Source organism: Hyposmocoma kahamanoa, unplaced genomic scaffold (genome assembly GCF_003589595.1).
Source record: "Hyposmocoma kahamanoa isolate Upper Pololo Valley unplaced genomic scaffold, ASM358959v1 220, whole genome shotgun sequence".
In the NCBI taxonomy this organism is placed as follows: domain Eukaryota; kingdom Metazoa; phylum Arthropoda; class Insecta; order Lepidoptera; family Cosmopterigidae; genus Hyposmocoma; species Hyposmocoma kahamanoa.
Genome location: NW_020653740.1, coordinates 4,213,153 through 4,238,393, shown reverse-complemented (window position 1 = coordinate 4,238,393; position 25,241 = coordinate 4,213,153). Strand labels below are relative to the sequence as shown.

The window sequence follows — 25,241 nt, the reverse complement described above, 5'->3', positions numbered from 1 at the left end:
ACACACACACACACACACACACACACACACACACACACACACACACATACACACACATACACATACACATACACATACACACAGTATTCATTGCCCATCTGTCATTTTTATGTTTGTTATTACTATTATTTAAATTTATCATATTTCTTTTGTAATTAATATAATAATATACTAAAATAAGTCCATAAATAAAAACCTGTACTGATAACCACGACACAGGCATAGCCTAGTGTGGTTATCTATGTATCACAATATTACGTTTTGTACAGTTACATATGTGTTTTTGTATTTTTGTATTTGACAATACGTCATGATACAAAAATTCAACAGCCATTCAACCAAAAGGCGCATCCGGTGACTAATTTTACAGTAGCGGTAATACTTAGTTGCGCGACATGAAGAGTGTGGTAATTGTAAATAAGAAATGCTTTTCACTTTCTCTATAGCAACAAGTGCAAGACTTAAGTGCCTTTTCTTTTCTCTTCATTAACGACCTTTTTCTATTATGTACAGTTTAAAACTCCTTTTGTGAACAATAAACACTCTTTTCATTCGCCGTTGGGGATTTGAACAGTCACAGTAGTCTAAGATTTTATAATATGTAAAAAAGGTATATACGTTATGTGCACCACAACTAGCGCTTACATTTGGCACCGAAATATTACAATAATAAGTACTCAATGAGTGCAAGTAATTTGTATAGTTTGTGCAAATTCTCATATAACACGTGACGACATATTTTGTTATTGACCGATTGTCTCCGACGTTCCTGACATTCGGCAATTTTGTTATAAATAGTTTTATCTATTTAAATATGAACGCAAACTCCTGAAGCTATGTTAATAGCAATGTTGTGTCACTGCAATATTGCACGTTGTTCCTATGCGTTATTCCTTTTTTTTCTATCATGGGTGGATCTCTAAAGTTATTAATTTCATATCTATATTAATAATGCTAGTGCTTTCTACTCATTTCAACAGATTGCAACGTGAGATTGAGCTCACGATGACTAATTAGCCAACGTTAATATGCCACGTTTGAAGCGCTTGTAACGTCATACCTATCTCTATTTATAACATACCCATCTACATTTCTTCACTTATAAAATCTTTGTATGTAGTAATTATTCGTTTCCATAGACCATTATTAATTAACCTTATGCAATTTTCAAACGCGGTAAAGTATACTATAAACACATAATCCGTAAATCCAATCAGAAGGTCAAGGAAATTCTCAAGGTTCCAGGGATAACAGTACTCGTTTTACTCGAACGTTGTAAGCTTAGGTATTTGGAAAGGTTCCATAAACAAATCGTAAATATTTCCTTGCGCAAACGCTAACAGACGGCTGGAGCATAAAATTAGATCGGCATGAAAAGACGTGTGAGTAAACTGGTACTCTCAGTAATACATCGTATTGGAATAACAAATATGAAAGCTACTTCCAAGGTCGTTTTTATGATAGACGAGCTATCGTATGGTGTTAAAGTAAACAATACTACATAGATGTGGAAAGCTTTACAAGCGCTACCTATTGAGAGTTTACTGCGTTTTAAACAAGCACGCCCTCACACACACAAGGAATGTACCTATGTGAAAATTTTTCTCTGCCTCGCAGCAGAATCTACCCATATACAGGGTATGGGTCTCACGGCAATGCCACATGAAGGGAAAGTACCTTAAATGCCATAGATAGAACATTTTACAGAAAAAAAATTTAATTTTGACTTTAAAAACAATTCGAACTGCATTCAAAGTTTTTTAAATAATTGCCTATCTGAACCGGGAATCGAACCCGCCAAATGTGAAAACAAATACCTGTTATTTTACTATACTGATTGAAAGCCTCATTCATAAGGATTGTTTTCTTCTAAATAACATAGCATCTTAAATAAAAGGAAGACCATGAAACTTAACATTCCATAAGATTAAGGATTTCCATCGGTGTTTTTTTTTTTCTATTTGGCGGGTTCGATTCCCGATTCAGACTGGCAATTATTAAAAAACCTTTGAATGTAGTTCGATTTGTTTTAACCGACTTCAAAAAAGGAGGAGGTTCTCAATTTCGACTGTATGTTTTTTTTGTATGTGTGTTATACGATAACTTCGGTATTTGCGAACCGATTTTGATGATTCTTTTTTTGGTGGGAAGAGGGTACCTCCATAGTGGTCCCATAGTGGTTTTTGAAGAAAATCATCCACCTCTAAAGGTGGCTGTCCACGCATGAAGATTCATTTTTAAAAATAGCGCCTAAATTTTATTATAAGGAGCAATTATTTTAATGGTCGATTTTGCTATTCTTCAATTCAAAGCGTTTTTCTCTCTCAATTTACTACTTTGTACTTTGAGTAGTGAGAAACGATTTTTATTATCTCCTGTGTCAAGTTCCGTATAGTGGCGAACTAGGGGATGAATCCGGGTTTGCGCACTTTCCGGTAATCGATTTCAGTAAAACTTGGCAAACAGAAGTAATTCCACGTACTTTTGAGGTCGGTTTTTTAGTACTCTGTACTGAGATTATTAAAATCAAAATGAAGTCTTCTTTCAGTAAAATTTTCTATCTACCGTATTTAAGGTACTTTCCCTCCGTGCGGCATAACCGTGAGACGCACTGTATATTGTAACTACTTGGTGCCGGCTACTTTATTTGCCTAGAATAAGTAATTTGAGTAACCTACTGTACAGTAGTACTTGTACTACTTGAAGTATTCTCCATACAAACTTTAATCCTCTATTTCACCCCTTTTAACAATTATTTTTGTGACACAAAGTAGCCTATGTTTTTCCCCTAGGACCCATCTATTTCAATATCAAAATTCATCAAATTTGATTCAGAGATTTAGGCATGAAAACGTATCAGACAGTTTCTTTTGCATTTATAATATTAGTTGGATGTATAGATGTCATTAGAGGATAAATGCTTTGATCTGGCAGTGGCGACTTTCTCTGTATTTGATTGCTGCAACTACAGCATGAAAAGACGTGTGACTAAACTAAACCGTAACCGTAAACGTAGACTAAACCAATTCTCTTGGGTTACATTCAGAATAACAAATATAAAAGGTACTGCGAAGGTCGCTTTTGTGAAAGACGATCTATCGAACAGTATCAAAGCAAACAAAACTACGTCGAATTGAAAAGCTGTACAGGCACTGTCTGTTCAGTGGGTTTACGGGAGACAAACAAAAGAAAGATCAAGTAGATATAGCTCAGTGCTCTATGGTTCAAGGAATGTCCTTACACTGCGATGACAGTACCTACAGATACGTGTACAATGTAAGACATTTAAGTTGTAAGTAGTATTTGAATCATCTCAAAGCGTTAAACTAGGATTTGACGCTGTCTGGTCCGTTCTACATCGTCTACGTACGTCTTTTTATAAGTAGTAATGTAATCAAATAATTTTTGTCCAACAGTATTGTAAGACACACTGTATAAATCAAAGGTAAGACATGTTTGGTAATTTGCAGTCGAAATCTTCCCCCTTATGTTTTCAGTATATCTAATTAATTTTTTTGGTATAATTGTACACCATAGCTTTAATTTATATAAAACTACTGTCTTCGCATCAATCGTATTGTCTCATCACAATTTAAAACTACCATTGAATTTCATTTGGCAGCAACTTTTACGTAACTACATTCATTTATATCTAAGCCCGTGCTATATGGTCCGAGGAACGTCCCTACACTGCGATGACGATACCTACAGGTACGTGTACAATGTAAGAAATATAAATTGTAAGTAGCATTTGAATCATCTCAAAGCGTTATAACTCTACCGTGGCAGCCTAATTATTTTGATCAGTCGCTGCTCAAGCAGAGGACTGTGGTTTCCAATCCGCATATGTACCTCTGAGCTTTTAGGAAATAATATGCGAAATTATTTTGAAGTTTACCACGAGCTTTTCGATGAAGGAAAACATCGTACGGTAACCTACATACATCTACAAAGTTATTTAATAATGCGTGTGAATTTCTCAATCCGGATTGAACTCGCGCAGGAACTACAACCCACGCCCTCTCTTGTAAGAGGAAGCCTGTTCCCAGTAGTGAGACGATATATAGGCTAAATTATAAAGCATTATAAACGGTTACAGACATTTGTATCAGAACCCACGAATAATTTCGTAAGATCAATCTTAAAATCTATCCTAAATTTTAACATATGCGCTTTATAAAATCTTGATTTTAAGGAATCACTTTCAAATCAAAACTATACTAGATAGTAGCCTGTTGTAACTTCACACCATGCGTACAATAGCTAAATTGTTAAAAGAAAACTGCCGAATTTTTTATGATAGTACGTAGAGCACTCACGAAATATACAAAAAACACAGACGTGGCATGACAAGCAGCAGTACACTAATACACAAGGGGTTTACTTGAATACATCGGACTATTGCCGATATTCATCTACCAAACAAATTGCCCCTACGACCTACAAACGAAAGTGAGAACAGACAGAACGCGATGTTCGCTTTGTAATAAATTAAAACTATCTTTAAACTTGTCGATCGGTAAACTAGTATATACAATTAGAGTTCTTAGGTTTTCGCAATTGTTGCACATAGGAAGCGAAACTATTTTTCGGATCTAAATCACGTATATTTGCTTTTTCAAACAAACCAACACTTCGAGCCCTTTACAGATCGCATGGTCATGGCTGACTATGGGACAGGTGTAAAAGGCCCGAAGCGTTAGTTGGTTTGAAAAAACCAAACGCCATTTAGATTCGAAAATTAGTTTCATTTTTTTAAATATACCTTCATTTTTAAAACTACCTTCATATTTAAAAATATAGACTTTCATATTAATTTGATTTCAGTACAATAATAAATTTTTTTATGAATTTGAATTATTTTTTTGTGAAATTACTAGTACCTACTCCACTAGTTTTTTATAATTATTATATTTATAATACAAAGATCGAATACGAAAAAATCGTTCAATTTGGCCAGATTCGAACCGATCAGACGCTATGAAACTAAGCCACGGAACGAGCTAGCGAACCTCACGAATTTTTCTATGTTATTGTTGTCGGATCTTTGTATTTGGTTTTCAATGACTTTTTAGCCGTCAGTACAACATTTTTATAAAAATTAATATACATTTGTTTGTAAAATTTTCACTTATTTTTCAAATTTGATTGAAAAAAAAAATTTATGTGAAAAAAAACAAATGTTCTTCGTAGAATAAGTTTTCAGCATCGCTGAAATTTTAATTTTAATCGTGAAAATTGTTTTCCCCGTAGGCATCGAGTATATAACCAGAAATAGAGACGAAATAAGGGCCATATATTCCTCGCAACACATTAGCGATACAGCTCTTATAAATATCAACTCCCGTTTGCACTGAAATATAGACAGGCCAACTACGGACCTGTGCGTACGTCTCCGTATATTCCAAAACATATTCTGTATTTATTGTAATAAAGATAATATCTCTAACAATTCGGTGCTGTCCTATTTGGTGGTGTGGGAAAAACAGCAAAACATTTAATTACAAGACAAACGGAATCACATTTCTTCGGTAATTAAATATTAAATACGTAATTTTGCAATTTTCGTCCATTATAGCAAAGCTCAAGTTAACTGGTCGGTTTGAAGTGAAACAATTGACGACACCATGACGACACCCATCAATTGTTTCGAACTCGAGCTAGTCAATCGGAGCGCAGTTGTCACAGTAATGATATGGCAGAATAGTTTTCAAACAAATTAAATGAAATTTCGTCTCTATTTCTGGTTATATACTCGATGTCCGTAGGTAACATAAAATAAAATGAAACAAAAATTTTCCATTCCACTTATTTAGCTAAAGAGGATTGTCTTGTGGATGCGCTCCATTGACATGACGTTTGATACAAACTAATCAAACTCAACGACTTTGCACAGCCGACTTAGAAACAGTTTTAAATCGACTTTTATAAACAACGGGACGAACAAGTCGTGCGCCGGCTGGTAATTTAACCAGTACCCTTACCCTTCAAAACCGGATCACAGTAATGCTGACATTATTGCTTGGCTTAATAAATGTAATAGTAGATTGTATCTGAATAACTTGGGATTAATTATGTGCTAGAAAACCACACCAATTGCCTGATCTCAAACTAGGGATTCCCTGTACTATGAGCACCAGAGCAACGGAATTCTGGGCCACCCCCCAACACACCCAGACCAGAACCAATTTAGATAAGTTTATTTCCCAAATACCAATTTGGGAATCGGGCATCGAATCCGGGACCTCCGCGTCCAACGTCCACAATATAAAACGTTAGGCCACCGAGGTCGTAGTCGTCGTTCAATTATAATTTTTAACCGACTTCAAAAAAGAAGGAGGTTTTCAATTCAACTGTTTTTTTTATGTATTTTACGCGATAACTCCTAATTTGTGAACCGATTTTGATGATTCTTTTCTTCCTGGAAAGAAGGTACCTCATTATTGGTCCCATTTAAATTTAAAGAAAATATTCCACCTCTAACGGTGGCAAACTAGGGGATGAATCCGGTTTCGCGCACTTTCCGGTAACCGATTTCAATAAAACTTGGCAAAAAGATGTCATTCCACGAACTATTGATGTCGGTTTTTTACCCCATCCGAAAATCTTTCCCCGGGCACGAGTTGCAGTGGTTAATATGGAAATCTTTGAATCGTCTTATAAGTTAAGTTGGCCGATGTGGAGACAATATAATGAAAGGAGGATATATCAACCCGCGACAAAACCATTTTGCATGCGGACCCCCCACGCAAAGTAAGTCTTAATTGCTCTCATGTCCACTGTGTCCACAGACAGTCTCCGCTGTGTCCGACCAGCTGTACCCGCTGTAGCTGTACTGGACCAAAGAAATAAAGAAATATACCGAACGCTGTTTTTTTTCATTGGTTTTTGTTATTGACTCGACAAGAAAAAGAAGAAGGATTTGTAGTCTACAAACTCTGTTATTGCACTAGCTCTTATCATTATTCACTTTATTTATAACCGACTTCAAAAAAAGGAGCGGGTTCTCAATGCGACTGGATGTTATCTTTTTTGTTGGAAAGAGGGTACCTACCTAAGTAATAGTCCCATATAATTTTGTAGAAAATATTCCACCTCTAAGGGTGGCTGTTTACGCATGAAGACTCATTTTTACAAAAAGTGCCTAAATTTTATTATAAGGAGCAATTATTTTAATGCTTGATTTTGTTATTCTCCAATCGTAGGCGTATTTTTCTCTCTATTCTTTAAAGCAGTGAGAACTGATTTTTATTAGTACTCTGTACTGATTATCGACCAAAACTATTTCAAATTTATGCAACTACATTGTCTAAACTTTTCTGAATATCCCGTGATCTATATTAGACTCAACAAGGACCAGTAAACATGAGTGAGTTATTTGAAATTATCTAAAACCATTTTACGATTTGCGTTTATCCCGTAAACAGTTCCGTCGACAATTTCATTTTATGAACATCGTTAAAAATACATAAAATCATGTCTTATTTACAACGGAGCCGACATTCGTGATTACACAAATGAATTACACAGTGCTTGTAGTTCCGTGCTGTTAGTAAGACAGTGTAATTTAGATAATGGCAATAGCACGATGCGTTTTGTGTATTTTACACGTCTCATCTCCATCTCAACTGGTGGAAAGTAACAATGATATCAACGACGAAGCACGCAGACCTTACGTATATTATACCTTTTCACTGTCGCCTTAAAAAGGCACAAGTTATAGCGTTCAGTTAACAAATCTGCAAGCAGGGAATTCCACTCTAATGCCGTACACCATATAAATGTAGAAGATTAACTCTTCGTGCGATCTTAATGTGCGATCTCTGTATATTCACAACATAGGGTAACCTTTATCACAAACCCGAATTTCTTTTTTCCAAATCTCGTTATATACCGAACATCTTTTTTTTCATTAGTGCGATGACTGTCTTGATATAAATTGTAACACAGAAATATCTTACAGCAAAAATATCTTTTGTCCCAAAAACTTTTATAAAAGTAATTACTACATTATGTATTCTTCCCGCAGATGTTTTTTTAATCAATTCATGTTTATCCTATTGTATGTTTTAAATATAGTTTAGATTGTAGAGTCAAAGTCAAAGTCAAAGTCAAAGATGATTTATTCCATAGGTAAAATAAATTTACACTTGAAAACGTCACATTTAAGGTACTGCTCGTTCACTACGCTGACCTCCCTGAGAAGAACGAGCAAGAAACTCTAGGGATTGCTCTTTTCAAATAAACTTAAATGCTATGGAATACATTTTGAATCAAATTTGTGTGGATTCTGGAGCCATGTCGTCTTTCCATACATCTTTATCTAACACGTAGTCTTCAATTTTGTAATATGATTTTTCGATCAAAATATTTTTAATGTAGTTTTTAAACTTAGGAAATGATAAACTTAATATATGCTCCGGAATCTTATTGTAAAAACGTATACAGTTCCCCATAAAAGAGTTGTTTACCTTGGTTAAACGAAATCGTGGTACCATGAGTTTGGACTTAGCTCTAAGGTTAATTAGAATAATCGTTTCCACAATTGTTTTAATATCAAGTGACGGGACGAACACGTCGTGCGCCTGATGGTAAGCTACACAGACCTGCCTACAACCTATCCATAATAGTTGCAGCGCCCCTAAGAGCTTTAAATCGCTTTAGATCTGAAGGGCACTGCCACTGCGTCCGTCACCCTGAGTCATAAGTCGACAAGTCCCATGTGCCTGTAATTTCACCAACACTCCTACCCGTCAAAACCGGGACACAATAATGCTGACATTACTGCTTGACGGCAGAAATAGGTAAGGTTGCAGTACTTCACTGGACGAACTCTTTCACAAGGAGCTCTACTGTTACTCATCCCAGATTTTAGTGGGTCACAATTGCATATGAATAATCAAAAGTTTGCATTTGCGAATATTTTTAAATAATTATCGAAATTGTGAATAAAAATCGAACTTCATTTATAATTAAGTAAAACTCGAGTAAAATCACACTAAATTAAATCCGAGGTAAAACAAAACATAAAACAATAAATGTGTATTTTTTTTTTTTACAAAAGCAAAATAATCAATTCGGCACATTAGTCAAACGAAATGTTGGGGAAGTGTGAATCAGGAAACGAATAATTTGTCACTGTGTCTAAATAGTGAAACATTGAATGGCGTAATGAAAAAAAATCGTGACCTGTTTTCGGACAAATGAAACAAAATCCTTTCAATAAAAGCCGAAATGTTTTCGATGGAACGAAATTCTGTAAATCAGGTTTCTAGCTTGTGATTGGTAAAACACCGGAATATACTATGCCGGAACGCTTTCGTGCGCGAACGTCATGCGAACGTCAAACAACGCGAAAGAATAGAAAATAACCGTCCAATATTAAAAAAAATATATATTTATTTTCATTAGATTAAGGTATCGGCACCCCTGGTTCAGATTGTATTATTATTTCAGGTTTACAATCAGCTAAGTAATTTCAAATAATTAAAACGAAGTGCTTCCTACATCAACTAGCCTGTAAGACAAGCTCTATACACGTCTACCGGTCTTTTCTTAAACAGGTAATTGGCAACTCTATTGTAAACTCACGCGCGACTGCTGTATATACCATATGAATTACATATAGACTACTGTAGACAGGTACAGTATATTTATATTTAATACAATGATATGAAGAGTACACACGGTCACGTGGTATTTTCTGAGTTAACTTTGACGATAATTACAGGGCGTGTTAACGTCTATGCACATTTTTTTAATAAAGGATGGAAAACTGTTTTCATTCCACTAAAACGTGTATAAAAATTCTTGACTCCTTAATATTTTCTAACAACCTGACGAGAATATATCACTAAAATCATAAACAACAACTTTCGTTCTATGACTTTTAACAAAACATAATCCAAAACCAATCTACTGTACGAGACCTGGTAGATCTACATGACCCTAAATTACTTTTCGACTCGCATATTGATAGTGTAGCGACTAAGGCCTCTAGGTCACTACCTACCCAGTGGGGTTTTATTATGCGGTGTGCCAAAGATTTTGCACAGGTGAAAACTTTTAAAATATTGTATTGCTCATTTGTCCGCACTTTAGAGCATGACAGCCAAATCTGGAATCCACGTTATCACATTTATATCTCGCGACTGGAAAATATACAAAAAAAAGTTTATTCGTTTTCTGTGCTATCACACAAAGGACAGTTACAATCCTGCCAATTATTTCAATCTGTGTAAGAAGCATCACCTCTTACCACTTGAAATGCGTCGTGATTATAGTGACCTAAGGTTTTTAATGAAAATAACATCGGTTCAATTGATTGTCCGGAAATATTATCACAAATATCACTTAGAGTTCCCTGTAAATCCTTGAGAAACAATTTACTTTTGGTTTTATCCCCGACCCGTACTAATTATAAGCAAAATGAGTTTATGGGGCGTGCAAGCAATAATTTTAACATTCTATGTATTTCCTTTGATCTGGATCTTTTCAATACGAGAGCGATTTCGGCGAAGAGACCACTGAGTGGGCATTTCTTTGACTCATAGTGAGGCTTGCAACTGCGGTTGTAGTTTTATGGTTTACAAATTAAGTTATGTTTATAGCGACAAGTTAATTAAAGTGTGCATTCTTATATCATGTTTCTATTTGTGAGCATCTGTAATTGGCGCTCTGTTGTTACTATTACATAGCGCGCATTATAAGTTTCCGGAACTGGCCACTTACATAAACAATATTTAAAAAGTAATTACAACTTTTGAAAATGGAACTCTTTGGCTGTAGAATACAGATGAAACAAATCTGACTGTCGGTTGCTTTTACAGTGTGGCGTAATTTTAGAAATTGGCTGACTACATCACCATGGAGTTACCTCGTGAAAATTTTCGTAGTATGATTTTCTACGAATTTAAGTGCAATCTAACAGCTCAGTGGAGCTTCGCTCGGCTTCAAACTGCTTTTGACGATGAAGCACCATGCAAGACGACTATTTATAGCTGGTTTGCAGAATTCAGACGTGGTCTTAAGAATCTCAGTAACCAATTTCGCCCGTCCACTGCTGTGAACAACAAAAACATCGATGCTGTGCGCCGTATGATCAAAACAGACAGATATTTGACATACCATGAGATTCGGGAATGTTTAGGTACAGACATGAGTCAAATACAAACAATACTGCACAAAATATTTGGGTGTGAAAACGCTGTGCTCTCTGACTGGGGCTCAAAAAACGGATCGCGTCACTTGGTGCAATGCCATGCTTACCAGATTCAAAGAAGGGGCGTCAAATTTGGTGTGAGACATAGTAACAGGTGACGAAACATGGATTTATAGTTACGATCCCAAAACAAAGCAGCAATCGAGCACATGGGTTTTTCGAGATGAGCCGAAACCAACCAAAGTGGCGCGCGTGTAAAGTGCCTCTAAGCGGATGATTGCTTCTTTTTTTAATAAAACTCGACACGTTGCTGTTGCTTTGGAGAATCGTTGTACCGTGAATAGTGATTGGTATACGACCATTTGTTTGCCGGAAGTTAGTAACAAACTCCGTAAAAATAACCGTAAACGCCGTATCATCTTGCACCACGATAATGCCAGTTCTCACACGGCCAGACAGACAAATGAATTTTTGAAGGTGAACAACGTTGCCTTATGAGCCATCCCGCGTACAGTCCCGACATGACACCTTGTGACTTTATATATTTCATATATATTAATAATTAAGAACCAGTTACCCGCTCACGCGATACATGCGGCCGTGGACGCATGCCGCCACAGAGCGTTGCGCTATTCATGCGTCTCTGTATGTGATTCAAGTATAACACACCTAGAGGTGCCGGTGATGATTTTATACCGATTTATCGGATATCGAAGTTATAACAAGTAAAATAACTAATATTAATTGCTATTTCGGTAACTACTCTAGCAAACCATAAAGTTTTTAATGCCTATCATTTAAAAAATAAACAACTTCAAAAATACGTCACGACAATCGTGTGATTGTTTGGGCTGGTGATTTCGGTTATAAGCGGTCAACCATTTTCATCGCCTGAAGAGGCTGTGGAAGAGTATGAAAAATATGTTTCAGAGATTGTCTCGGAGGAGTGGCATAAATGTTTTCAAAATTAGTTCATTCGTATGAAACAGTGCATTAACGGTAACGGAGAACATTTTGAGAAACAATAAATTCATTTCTGACCATTTACAGTATTTTTTCTTATTCATTCCGGAAGCTTATAGTGCGCCACACGTATTATATAAGTTATATTAAAGCTGTTGGTCTTCCTTTAACGTAAATAAATAATAAATTTAGGAAATGAAACTATTTTTCCCGGATTTAAATCGCGTATATTTGTTTTTTCAAACAAGTCAACCGTAACCGTGGGACCTGTAAAGCGCCCGAAACGTTGGTTTGTTTGGAAAACAAATATACGCGACTGAAATCCGCGATAAATAGTTTCATTTCCTATGTATAACAATCGCGAAAACATAAGAACTCGATAAATAATAAATTTACCAAAAGATTAACTTTTAAGTTTATATTGTACTACCTGTTGTACTTTATAGATCTGTATTGAGTAAAGTGGTAAGTTGAAACGTCGTTACCGCAAAGAGTTATCACTATTTAGAACGATCTAATTAAAAGAACACTCAGAAAAAATTTCTTCGATCCGTCCGGATTCGAACCGACGTCTTCTAGCATACAGTGCCAGACGCTATACTAACTAAACTACGGAACGAACCAGCGAACCTCACGAACTTTTCTATGTGCTTGTTGTCGTATCTTTTTATTTGGTTTTATTCAACGACTTTTTAGCCGTAGCGCCATCTATGAGAAATATATGAAATTTGGAAAGAAATTTCGTTACCCAGTTAGATACCTTTACAGCTAGCAGCCCCGGCTAAAGATGTCGCTATTCACTGTAAATTAAATTTTTTCGAAGGATTTTTTCTGAGTGTTCGATCTTTGTATAATAATTATAACAAACTAGTAAGTAGTGGAGTAATTTCACATAAAAAGTAATTGAATATCAATTCAATAAAAAAAATTAACTAAAATAATATTATTATTGTACGAACGTATGATCTGATGTATTATTAAAAGTCATCGAATAAAAACTATTGTTTATAATGCTAGCAATAGTCCTGCGAGGTTGTACGTATTTTACAAATAACCCTGTCAATATACAGGGTGTTAGGAGCGAACCATTTCAAAAACTACAATAGGAACTTAAAAAGTTACCGTAATCTGAAGTAACATAAAAAGTATAAAAAGGTCAGTAATGATGACTGACTTTTTTTTTGATACTAAGTGACGAGACGAACAAGTCGTGCACCTGGTGGTAAGCATCACGCCTGTCCATAACAGTTGCAGTGCCGCTCCAAGATTACTGCCACTGCGCCCATCACCCTGAGACATAAATTGACAAGTCTCAAGTGCCTGTAATTTCAAGTGCACCCTTACCCTTCAATTCCGGAACGCGTCATGCTCGTATTACTGCCTGTCCGCAGAAATAGGTCAGGTGGCAGTACTACCCTGGACGAACTCTTTCAAAGGGACCTCTACTGTTACCTAAAAGACTTCAAAAAGATCCAGTTTTCAGTAAAGTCCTAAAATAATATCAAAAATAAGAAAACGTAATTACTTCTTCTTGATTAAGAAGAATAAGATTAAGATATTAAGAATTTCAATATTAACTTATAAATAAGTACATGAGATGTCATGTATTTATTTATTAGTTAATATTGAAAATGTCGCTATAAATTCTTCCGACGCTTACCGCCATGTTGTGTCTACGTCAGACTGCCATGTCTATTAATATATTTACTCGTACAAAAATAACGTACCTCACGTGGCCCAACGGTTTATAATGTGGGCGCTGGATGAGGATGTTCCGGGTTCGATACCCAGGACTAAATTATGAAATTAATTTTTCTAAATAGGTTGTGGTCTGGGTGTGCTGGAAAGTGCCCCAGGGTGAATTCCGTTGCTCTCGGATTCATAGTACCTACAGGAAATTTCCTAGTTTGAGACCAGGCATTCGGTGCGATTGTCAGGCACGTTGTTATTAATATTATTATTATATATTTAAATCCAGAAGAATAGTTTCGTGTAACTGGGCGCTAATTGTTCTATATTGATAGTCTTTAAGATTTCAATTGCATTATAAATTAAGGAAACTCTAGGTCTACTACTAGTTTGTTTCTTGAATAAATAAATAAATGTTGTCACCTAATTTATTTTTCTATGAAAAATGTTAATGAAAAGTGTTACTCTGATTGACTGAAATCAAATAAGATGTAAAAAACCGCTTATTGGAGGTAGTACACCTCGCTTCGCTGATTCCATATTATATGTTGATCACTCAATTTCGATAAAAAATTTGATAACGTTAGTTGTGATAAGAAAGTCACCATTATAACATCCTGTGTTACCAACGCGTGTAGTAAGTACCACAACTATACTTAGGTAGTACATTGTGTATACTTCGCCCATCTAAATTAATTAATCTAATGAAGTGAGTTTCTTACATTCCTGGAAAACAAAGTGTTAACGTCATTGACTTACAAATAAATGGACGACGGGTCTAATACAAAAACCACGAAAAAAATGTCCCAAGTCAACCTACTCGAAATTTAAATTGTAATGTCATCGCAGTATCGCGCTGTCAGTAGAACAAAAGACTAAAGCGGAGTGTCGCGCTCTGTATACGATTTTAGCGCCTTACAAGTGCGGACACTTTTTAGCGCGGACCCGACGTCCATATAATTGTAAGTCAATGGTTAACGTGTACAAAATGACTGCAATGTCGTATAAAATAACCATAAAGAGCCACAGATATGTTTTTATTAAATGAAATTTCTTTTCTTCGTATTATGTTACTTACTTTTTAATAACTTAGGAAAGTTACCGATAGCGTTGGGTATTTTTCCGAAAAATTTGAAACAGTGGGAATATTTCAGGAAACATTTCTGTAAAATTGGAATAATATAATTCGAATACTCATATTACGTATAGATGTAAGTATCTTTTAATGTATTATTTAGCATGAATTAATAAAATTGTATAAACATTGTTAAATGTGATTCTCTAAACCCTGTTTGGCTTAGTACAAATTCTTCAGCTTCAACTTTTGACAGATGTAACTGTCAAATGTGTATAAATATTTTTTTTCAAAATGAAAATTTTCCCGACGAGTTGGTCCGACACTAGTTACCGGGACTTGAATTATTATTATAAGTAAGTATTATTGCTGATTAAATAATTATTGTAATTGTGTGTAGGTGGATAAATTAGGCGTTTGAAAGACAGTTCGAACACTTGTTGGAAAATTATTATGCCAACCATTGACTTACAAACAAATGGACGACGGGTCTAATACAAAAACCACGAAAAAAATGTGAAGTTAAAAACCAAATACAAAGTTCTGCAACAAGCAATTAAAAAATTCGTGAGGTCTGCTAATTCGTTCCGTGGCTTAGTTGGCATAGCGTCTAGCATGGTTTGCTGGAAGATGTTGGTTCGAACCCAGCTGTATCGAAGGGATTTTTTCTTAGTTTTCGATCTTTGTATCAATAATTATCACAAATTAGTGGAGTAATTTCACAAAAATAATTATATCATAATCATGGTGGTCAAACATCTCAACATTCGCAATAAACACAATTTTAAAAAGTTCCTTTCCTCAATTTGGTACTACGTATTACCGGGAAACGCACCGAACCTACTCAAACAGCGCCCACGGTCAAATACAATATTTTCCCTGAGTTTTCACTTATGTTGATATCGTTTGATTAATATTATGTATTATTCTACTACGTAGATATCGTAAAGATACATGTCATCACACTTGCTCATAAGTAGTTATACTTATAATATGCAAAATAAGGCGGTAGTTTTATCACATGACCCTAGGACGATATTTCTTTATTTCTACGCCTCCGGGCGCCCGCTAGGAGCGCGGACTAATAGTCAGTTCGGCTCGGCAATTCGCGTCCCGACCATAACAAGAGGTGCTATTTTTATTTAATTAAAAAAAAGTGGTATAAATACAGTACTTGTAATTTTTATGAGATGAGATACATACATACTCATAGGATCACTTGTTCGGTAAAGGACAAATTCTGGATTGGGCACATTCGCTATTCGACAGATTCGGGTATCGGGCAGATTATGTTATGGCTTGTTTTTGTTTCATACGTACGTAAAGTCATATCTTTAAAAAAATCAACATTTCTTCTGAAATAATTATAATTATGTAAGTAGAATACGAATAACGTTTTAGTGTAATAATCCTTTTTCGTTACTTCAAGTGTGATGTAAAACATTGTATGCCACACGAGTGGAACAGCAATTACAAATGTTCGGGCCATTAAAGCCGTCGCCTGTCCCTCTGTTCGTAATTGCCTACTTGCCAGCCCTGTGACACAATGCTAACAGTAGTTTTTTCATTGAACCCTAACTTCTTAACCCGATGCTAGAAATTGTAACAAATTTTATACTACACCAGTCTACACCTTTTGAAATTTCACATTCTTTGTACAAAATATAGTAGTAGTAGCAGACCTTTCAAAAGTCGTACAACAAAATTTGTATGTTTTAATTAAAGGAATGCCATGACAAAAGGTTTCGGGCTAATTAAAATTAACACTGCATAAACAAATAGATGTGAACAAGGTTGTTTGTTCTCCAGCCAGTGTGTTATACGATATTTAGAAAAGACTGGCAGATTCCTGAACTTCAATTTCACGACACTAAAATTTTTTTACCCCCCGGCTAAAACATATCAGTTATAATTTTTAAGTTTTTGATTATTACAATGTTTGACCACCATGATATTTAATTATTCCTGTGAAATTACTCAACTAGTTTGTAATATTTACTATTAATATAAATATCGAACACATTCAAAGAATTCCTTCGATCCGATTGGATTCGAACCTACGTCGTTTGCCAGAGAACGAATCCGACCGTATCGAAGGATTTTTTTCCTAAGAGTTCGATATTTGTATTAATAATTATAATAAATTAGGAGTTGTTAATTTACGGATGGTGACTTTTATAAATTTTTTATTATTATTTATTCGTGTAAGGCACTACATTCGAATACTAATGATATTCTATTCTTATAGCTCTGCCAGCTTTGATCACAATTTCTCAATAACACTTATGTCGGTACGTAATTCTAGCTTTCCATAACCTTTTGAATAAATGATTTAATAAAAAAAATACGACAAAAGCCAAATAGGACAACAATAATGAAAAACCAAATTAATTCACAACGTGCGAGCTCACATTGCCTTTATAAATGCAAACGGGATTCAATTAAAGCCGGCGTCAGAGAGATCGATGTTCATTTGGATAGAGTTCTAAAAATAAAGGTATTGCATATGGGAACGGGGATATTTGTTGCTTTGTATGCCACCAGAACAATAAATATTTATGTATTGAGAGCATAAGCATCACTAATAACACTAACACTCATTCGAAATGTATAAATAAAAAGGTTTATTACGATACGCTATTGGTATTACGTAATTATCATGTTAAATAAAGTTGTTTATTATTGGTTGTGGGTTTACCCGTTTAGCTCTTTCAGATTGCCTCCATCTATGATATTTGCAATAAATTTAGTAAATATTTATTGCATAAACTAAAATAAAAGATTAATTATTAATCATTATTCATTAATAAATAACGCACACACTCAACATAGCCCCGCACTAGGGAAACCCTGTGTCGCGGGTGCCATGGACACACACATAGACAACCATTACACCCAAACTCACGAGAGAAATAATTGTAGGCCATACAACTATTTCTCCCGGCCCGGGAATCGAACCTGGGACCTCTGCGTGGCAGTCCGGCATGGTAACCGTTCGGCCACGGAGGCAGTTAAAGAAATTAGAGTCAGAGGGTAATAAAATTTAAATTGTATTATAGAAATTTAAAACAGGTAAATTTAATAATAATATTTTAATAACGTACACACTCATAGCCCTGCACTAGGGAAACCCTGAATCGCGGGTGCCACAGACACACATAAGCAGCCAAAAATTACACCCAAACTCAGGATAGAAGTAAATGTAGTTCTCTCGGTCCGGGAATCCAACCCGAGATCTCACTAAATCGCTCCCTCGATGTAATAAAGTCATATCTGCAAAATGACAACTTTTCAAAAGAGAAGTTCAAAGATTCTACAAATGAAATAAGTCGATAACATTTTTATGCTTAAATAGGTTTGTAACATTTTATATTATACGCATAACTTGCAGGTTATTTATTTTGTATTATTTTTATGATTTTCATGTAACAAAAGCACTTTAGACATATAAGAATAAGAATAAGTAATATAATATAACAAAGTTTTACTAGCAGTAGAGCTCTTTGTGAAAGAGTTCGTCCAGGGAAGTACTGCCCCCTACCTATTTTTGCCGCCAAGCAGTAATGTGAGCATTACTATGTTTCAGTTTTGAAGGTTAAGGATGCTGGGGAAATTACAGGCACATGGGACTTGTCAACATATGTCTCAAGGTGTCAGCCGCAGTGACAGTATCCTTCAGATCTTTGCGATTTAAAACTCTGAGTGGCACTACATCTGCCATGAACAGGCGTGAACTTATCACCAGGCGCACAAAGTGTTCGTCCTGTTACTTGATATCATAAAAAAATAGTGCATCTGCGGACTTTGATGACAAAAATCCGTGGTAGTGACCGTTTAACTATTTAAGTTTGTTTCTTTTACGATATTTGAAATAAATATTGTGATTGATAAAATTGTGTAAAGAGATTCCACAGAATGGAGGAAAGTACATAAAAATATGATGAAAAGAAGAAATAATATAAAGAGAACCATAATACATATTACAAGAAAGTGTAACTTGAATTGAAATTTAATTTTATCAAAAAAGAAGGAATACATAAAATGTTTCGTAAAAAGAAGTATATTACCGAACAAAGAAAATGGGGCTTTAAGAACCTCTAAATACTTTAAGACGGATTATAAACTTGATATGAACAAAATGAGAAATTCTAGAGGTCTTTGAGATTTAGTGTAAACAGTACCACAATATGCAATTTTCAAGTCGTAATATACCGGCCAACACCACACATCTATAAGACATATGATATTACACGGCTTTGAAAAATCTTAAAACTTTTATACCAATACAACTCATTTATGGAACGATTTGATATTATTATGATATTATATAGATATTTGATTTGTAGTACGAAAAATACCACGTTTTGAGCAATTGTACTAAAAACAATTTGTTGTAATAATTTTACAAAAATGTCAGCTTTTTACATTTACTTCAATTCATAATAGAGACAATGTTAAAAGACGTAGAATTATACTCAACCTCACATTGTGATTAAATAGACAAAAGTAAACACTCAATATCAGTCATAAAACAAACAATTATAATAATTTTGGAAATTCATTGTTTTCTTTTTCATTCATTGGTTTCTTAGTTTTCTTGACTTATACATTTCTCTGTGTAATTAAAGTATTCATAATTAATTTAAACCATAAAGAGACTCCTTTTTAGTACTTACACTTTTTAATTGGGTTTGTACAAATTGAATAAAAATTACTTTTACGCCTACGGGAAAAGTACCATTTTCCGCACTCTTCACGGATATCTAAAGAAAGTAAAATTATTCGAGCGCATATACAATTTTTGTTGTAAACTTGTTCACAATGCGATATTGCTTAATATACTTAAGTAAATGTAAAAACAAATGTTAAGAGTGAAAGTGAAGTTTAAAAGTGATATAATGACACATCACATAAATCGTAACATTCAATACCACAATAAATGTTTTTTTTTATCTCTACTTTTATGTACAAATTAGGTACAAACATAATGACTTCAGTTTATTATTATTTAATAAATTATTAATACGATTACAATTAATCTATTAATTCGTAGTTGTTAATTAATCAATTATTAAATATTGTTTCATTTTTAAAATTAGTACCATCACTATGGATATGTCTATAATAAAGTACAAAACTTATGCATATACATATTTAGACATGGGTATTTTTATTTTACTGGCAAGTAATGTTAAAAGATCGACTTGTATTGTTAACAAGTGATAATAACTTTTTTGCCGAACACTACAATATAGAACTATTCAAAGCTTTAATTAAAAAAGGCATTAAGTTTAAGAAATGATAATACAATATTAAAATTGATAAGTAGAAAAGTTTATAAATAAAATGTTTCATCAAGGGTCGTACCTTGGGGCATCGTGTCCAGAAGTCTGGCAAAATGTCGCCTTTGAACTGCTACACTTATTTATTGGCGGAAATAACTGCCAGTCTTGTGGTCACCGGAGGCTTCTACGAGACGACCCGATAGCTCGTTCGCTAGAAGTTTCGCTAGTGGCCCCCGAAGACCCAAGGGTATCAACCGGAAAAGGCACAAAGCTGTAGAACTGAGCAAGGTTGGCATTTGAACCTTTTACGGTTCTCGGCCGCTCTGGCGATGAGCCAGAGAAGGTCGGGAGGGCAACACTTGAAACTTGTCTGACTCCTAACCCATCGAATCGGACTGAAAGTGAAGCTTGGAACTAGGAGCGGTCAATCAAAGGACAATTTAGCATTTTGAATGTCACGTCACGAATGAGATCGATCGACGGAAGAAAGTAAGGACTCATATTCCCAAAGGTGCTCCAGCACCGGAGAACGTAAGTGAATTTTGGGGCGAGTAAACAAAACCGTATGATAAATAGGACCATGTGGGGGTTGATTTGGGAAAGATGGTCAGAAGTGTCTTTAAATTTGGTTACCTGATCATTTACGAAAGCTGGGATCGAGTCATCCGAGTATGGGTGCACCCAGCAGGCGGAGGGTGTCCTTTGCGACGATATTAATATTGGGAGCTAAAATATTGAAAATAATATACGCTCTCTGGATCTTATTCTTGTCTATAAATAATTCGCATTTACAAAATTTGAGCTCCAGGTCGATTGAATGAAATTACCTTATAAGAATTTGTAGGTCATCAAGAACAGTCTCAACAACACCGCCTAAAGTCCCGTCATCAAGGTACCATAACTTATGAATAGATATTTTATCAATTCATCCATTTTGCTTAAAATAACTTTTATAGTGACCGAACCAAAGCATATTGTAATGCTCCCTTACAACATTTCTGTTTGTCTGCAACCTGGTCCCCAAGTCTGCTAATTTTAAATCATGTTAGTTGTGTGTCGACAGTGTCAATGGCAGTATTTTGTACGTTTGGTATTCTTTGAGCATCGAGCTATTATTCAACTGCCATTACAATTTTTTAGTATTCTACTCTTCAATGGTGAGTCAATGGCACATCGATGACGTAGCCTACTAATAATTTGACATAAAAAAATGCATTTAATTTGAAGATTAAGCTTAAACGAGATAAAATTTTAATTATACATAATAATTTTTACGGATCGATGTTGTATTTCTAAAAGTAGTAAGTTTTTTTTCTGTCGATCGAGTGTACATCGATCGTTAGTGATTCAATGAATTAATACCATAACTTCCATTGCACTGACACTCTATGGGTCGTATTGCAGAACTCTACTCAATGCACACTCAGGACTTGAGCATGATTTAAAGCACTACAAATCATATTCAAGTTCTTGCCATTAGGGTCGTATTTCCAGTGCTTGAAATCATACTCAAGTCCTGACTTGAGCACTGAGTAGAGTTCTGAGATACGACCCTAAAACTGCCATTACAACTAGATTTTAGCTGAATAACAAATATTGTCATATTTGCAATATAATTAAGTAGTAGTAGAAGCTCCTTGTGAAAGAGTTCTTCTAGGTAAGTACTGCCACCTCACCTATTTCTGCCGCCACGCAGTAACGTGAGCTTTAATGCGTTCCAGCTTTAAAGGCTAAGAGTGCTAGTGAAATTACACGCACATAAGACTTGTCAACTTGTGTCTCAGCAGCCGGGTAAACTAAGGAAGCAATATACCTTCCCCCGCCGTAGCGTGTCTTGGGGACTAGGGACGGGGGACCCCTACCCCCAAGCTTGAGCGAAGGTGTCCCTATATTTACCCCCGGGTAGGTTAGGTAGGAACCGAATCCTTGGACGCCTCTTTATGTCGGTGAGCTTAACCGCTGGGTTTTATGGGGTATACTGAGCTACCGTTCGGGAGTCCCACATAACCGCTCGTTGCTCCCCAAAGCCAAGCTGTGTGCCCGTCAGAACTTTGCAATTAAAGGCGGTTCACCGAAGTAAAAGCGGGAAGATCTGTTTTACTAGATCAAATGGTTTAGGTATATATTTAATAACAATATTACAAAAAATATATGATATTGTGTAAGAATGTGCTAATTGTGTAAATGTGTTACTTGATAAAATGTACATTTTTCGAAAACAGGATTTTACCGCATAATCCAGAAAAGTACATTGTCCAATTCTCATAAAATTCTGAAAGACGTCTAAAACGAATTATTTAAGAACAAATATCTAACTTTGTACATAATAATTTTTATATGAAATTATTTCTCTTAAACACTAGAAGTATAAATATAACTGTACTGATAAATTTTGGTTTTCAACTGAAGCCTATAGTTATTAAATTCACATTTGTCCCAAAATTTGAAAATTGCCCAGCAGTTTAACGACGCACCGCGCCGCCCGCTGTCCAGTTAGTCGCCATCGGGCGCTTGTCGACGTCGGATTTGTCCCAAATTTTCTCCACCTGTTCGTATTTTATTCATAATAATTGTCAGCGTGTGGGCGCGAGAGGCGGTCCTCAACACCACACCTCGTATATACCTCGCCCTAAAGGTCTGAGTGACACTGTAACAGTTATGGACAGTCGTATCGCTTAACACCACGCGCACGACTTATTCGTCTCTTCACTTGAAAAAACAAAGTAAAAAAAAAATCGGAAGTGTCAATGGAATTACAATGATCAGTGGTTTCAAAAAATTTACAGAGTGGGACCATGTTTTTTAACGCTTTTTCAATAGGTACATTATATTAATGGCCAATTCCCAAAGACGTAATTGCTCTGAGTCACCACGGCCTTTCCTGCCAATTGAGCGCCGGCCGTATCTCCCGGTATGCAGCCCTCAACGTCATCATCCGCCGGGTCTTGGCCACAGTTAACGTGCACGCTCGAACGCCACATCGCGAACTGATGACAAACGCCCTGACGGAACGACACTCATCCCATTGGAGTATGGGCCGGGCATTGATGTGAGACGCCACGTGTGTCGACGCACTTGCCTCTCCAGCACACCAGCAAGAGGGCTGGGTCCGTAGCTGAACTGGAGGAAAAACTAAAGAGTTAACAATTTTTTCTAAGTGTTCGATCTTTGTTTAATAATTATAACAAGCTAGTGAAGTGTGAAATTACACAAAAAACAATTAGCTATCATGGTAGTGAAACATCCTAACATTCAATTAAACTAAAGAGTAAAGTTATAAGTACCAGGATCTCGGCTTCAAATATCTACTTGCACCTTTGGAGTCGAAACCCTTGGCCCGAGGAGTCCTGGTGCCCTTCATCTTTACAAAATTTTATTTAAAAAAATTATAGACAGCCTGGGAATCCCAAAAGCCGCTACCTGGCACAACGTATTAGCATAGCAATACAAAGGGGGCACGTTACCAGCATCTAGGACACTTTGCCGAGGGGGACCCGATTTTATTTATCTAATTTAATCGTAGTTTTGGCTTTTAAAACATCTTTGTTAATATTTATAATAAATTCACGAAATGAAGTACAAAAAGGCGGTACAAAAAGATCTTAACGCAGACCAAATATATACTTTTTTATTCCGTGCTTCTTAAGAAGCAAAAAACAAGTTTGACGTCTTAATCTCAAGATCACCATAGAGTTGGAATATTAGTTATTTCATACTTCCAAAGGAACGTGTTAACATGGATAGACCAATATAACGTGGTTGCTGTTATGACCATGCTATATTTTCAGGCAAATTTTGGACAGCAGCCAAACACCTTGACCTCTAGGGTATCTTGAATATCTATAGGCGTGAGTTACGGCACTGCGACAGGTTCGGGAAGTATACGTCGACTTATCTTAATCGAGGGCTTATATGCTTAGGAGTAAGTGATTCTTAACACCCGGTGGGACAAAATGCTACTTGAGATTCGAGTGTTACGTTAATGCCCTATTACATTTATCTTGTATCTGTGTTGAAGTCAGTATTAGAGATTATCAAGATATTTGTTTTCTTTTAAAATTATCGTGATAATTATCCAGGCTGATTCACAGTTTTGTCTCTTGAATTTTTTACTTAAAATGACAAATAGTGAGAAAGCTAAATAAAAAGTAGCATTTTGTTGTTCCAATTATTTTTTTTAAATATAAAAAGAATAATTAAGGTGTGAATTATTGTGATAATTATCAATGATAAATTTTCACTTTGAACCTTGGTTAAAATTATATATTTAAAACATTAAAGCAGATTTCGTCATTTGTATATGAGACATTTGTGATAGATAAGACACTAAAATCTCTATTTAGAAAATGGAAAACATTAACAGTAGTCTTTCCTTCGCAGTGTAAGAAATTGTTTTAAAAGAAGATTTAATACCTTTCTTCAATACTGGCACTATGAGGACGAAAATAAATTTTATTGTAATAGTCATAATTTTTTTCGTTTTTGTTCTTCGTTTTGCTTTACAGCTTGCTAAACGTTTTGACCACAACACAACAGGTATGTTTAAAATATCACATTAAATCTATTTGAATAAATATTTCTTGCTTCAGACTGTATTACCTTCGAACGGTCTAAAACAGTCTCACACGTTTTGGGGAGCTGTTTATTTTTGTGTCGTGCAAATGGAATCATGGCAAATGTCTTGGGTGATATACAGGAATAAATTATGATAAACAACTATGAGGAAACTTTCTCGCACTAGCTACTTATTCTCGTCCTTAACATTTACTTCGGCCTGACCAGAGACAAAACCCGGTTATACAATATAAATTCTGGGAAAGTGTTCATCGTACGAAGTCGTATACTATTTTTATTACGTTATTTACCTTGAAAGACAACAAGTTGTAACATACCTGCGGAATAGCCTAGGAAAACTGTGAATCAAGTATCATAGCAGCCATTGTTGGAATAAAAACTGATTCCTTATTGTTAAGAGTCATATAAGTGACACAACATACATAAAAACAAGTGTGATGCGATTAAACATTTAAACAGATGCAACGCGAAAAAGCATCAGTATTGTAAAAAC

The 25,241-nt window shown here is 35.4% G+C and overlaps 1 protein-coding gene across 9 annotated transcripts in view; it reads right to left on the bottom strand.

Annotated features, from left to right (window-relative positions):
- The window catches only part of LOC113227844 (sodium/hydrogen exchanger 3), a 100,916-nt gene that overhangs the window by 75,005 nt on the left and 670 nt on the right, over positions 1 to 25,241 (bottom strand). The gene's annotated exons all lie outside the window — the stretch shown is intronic.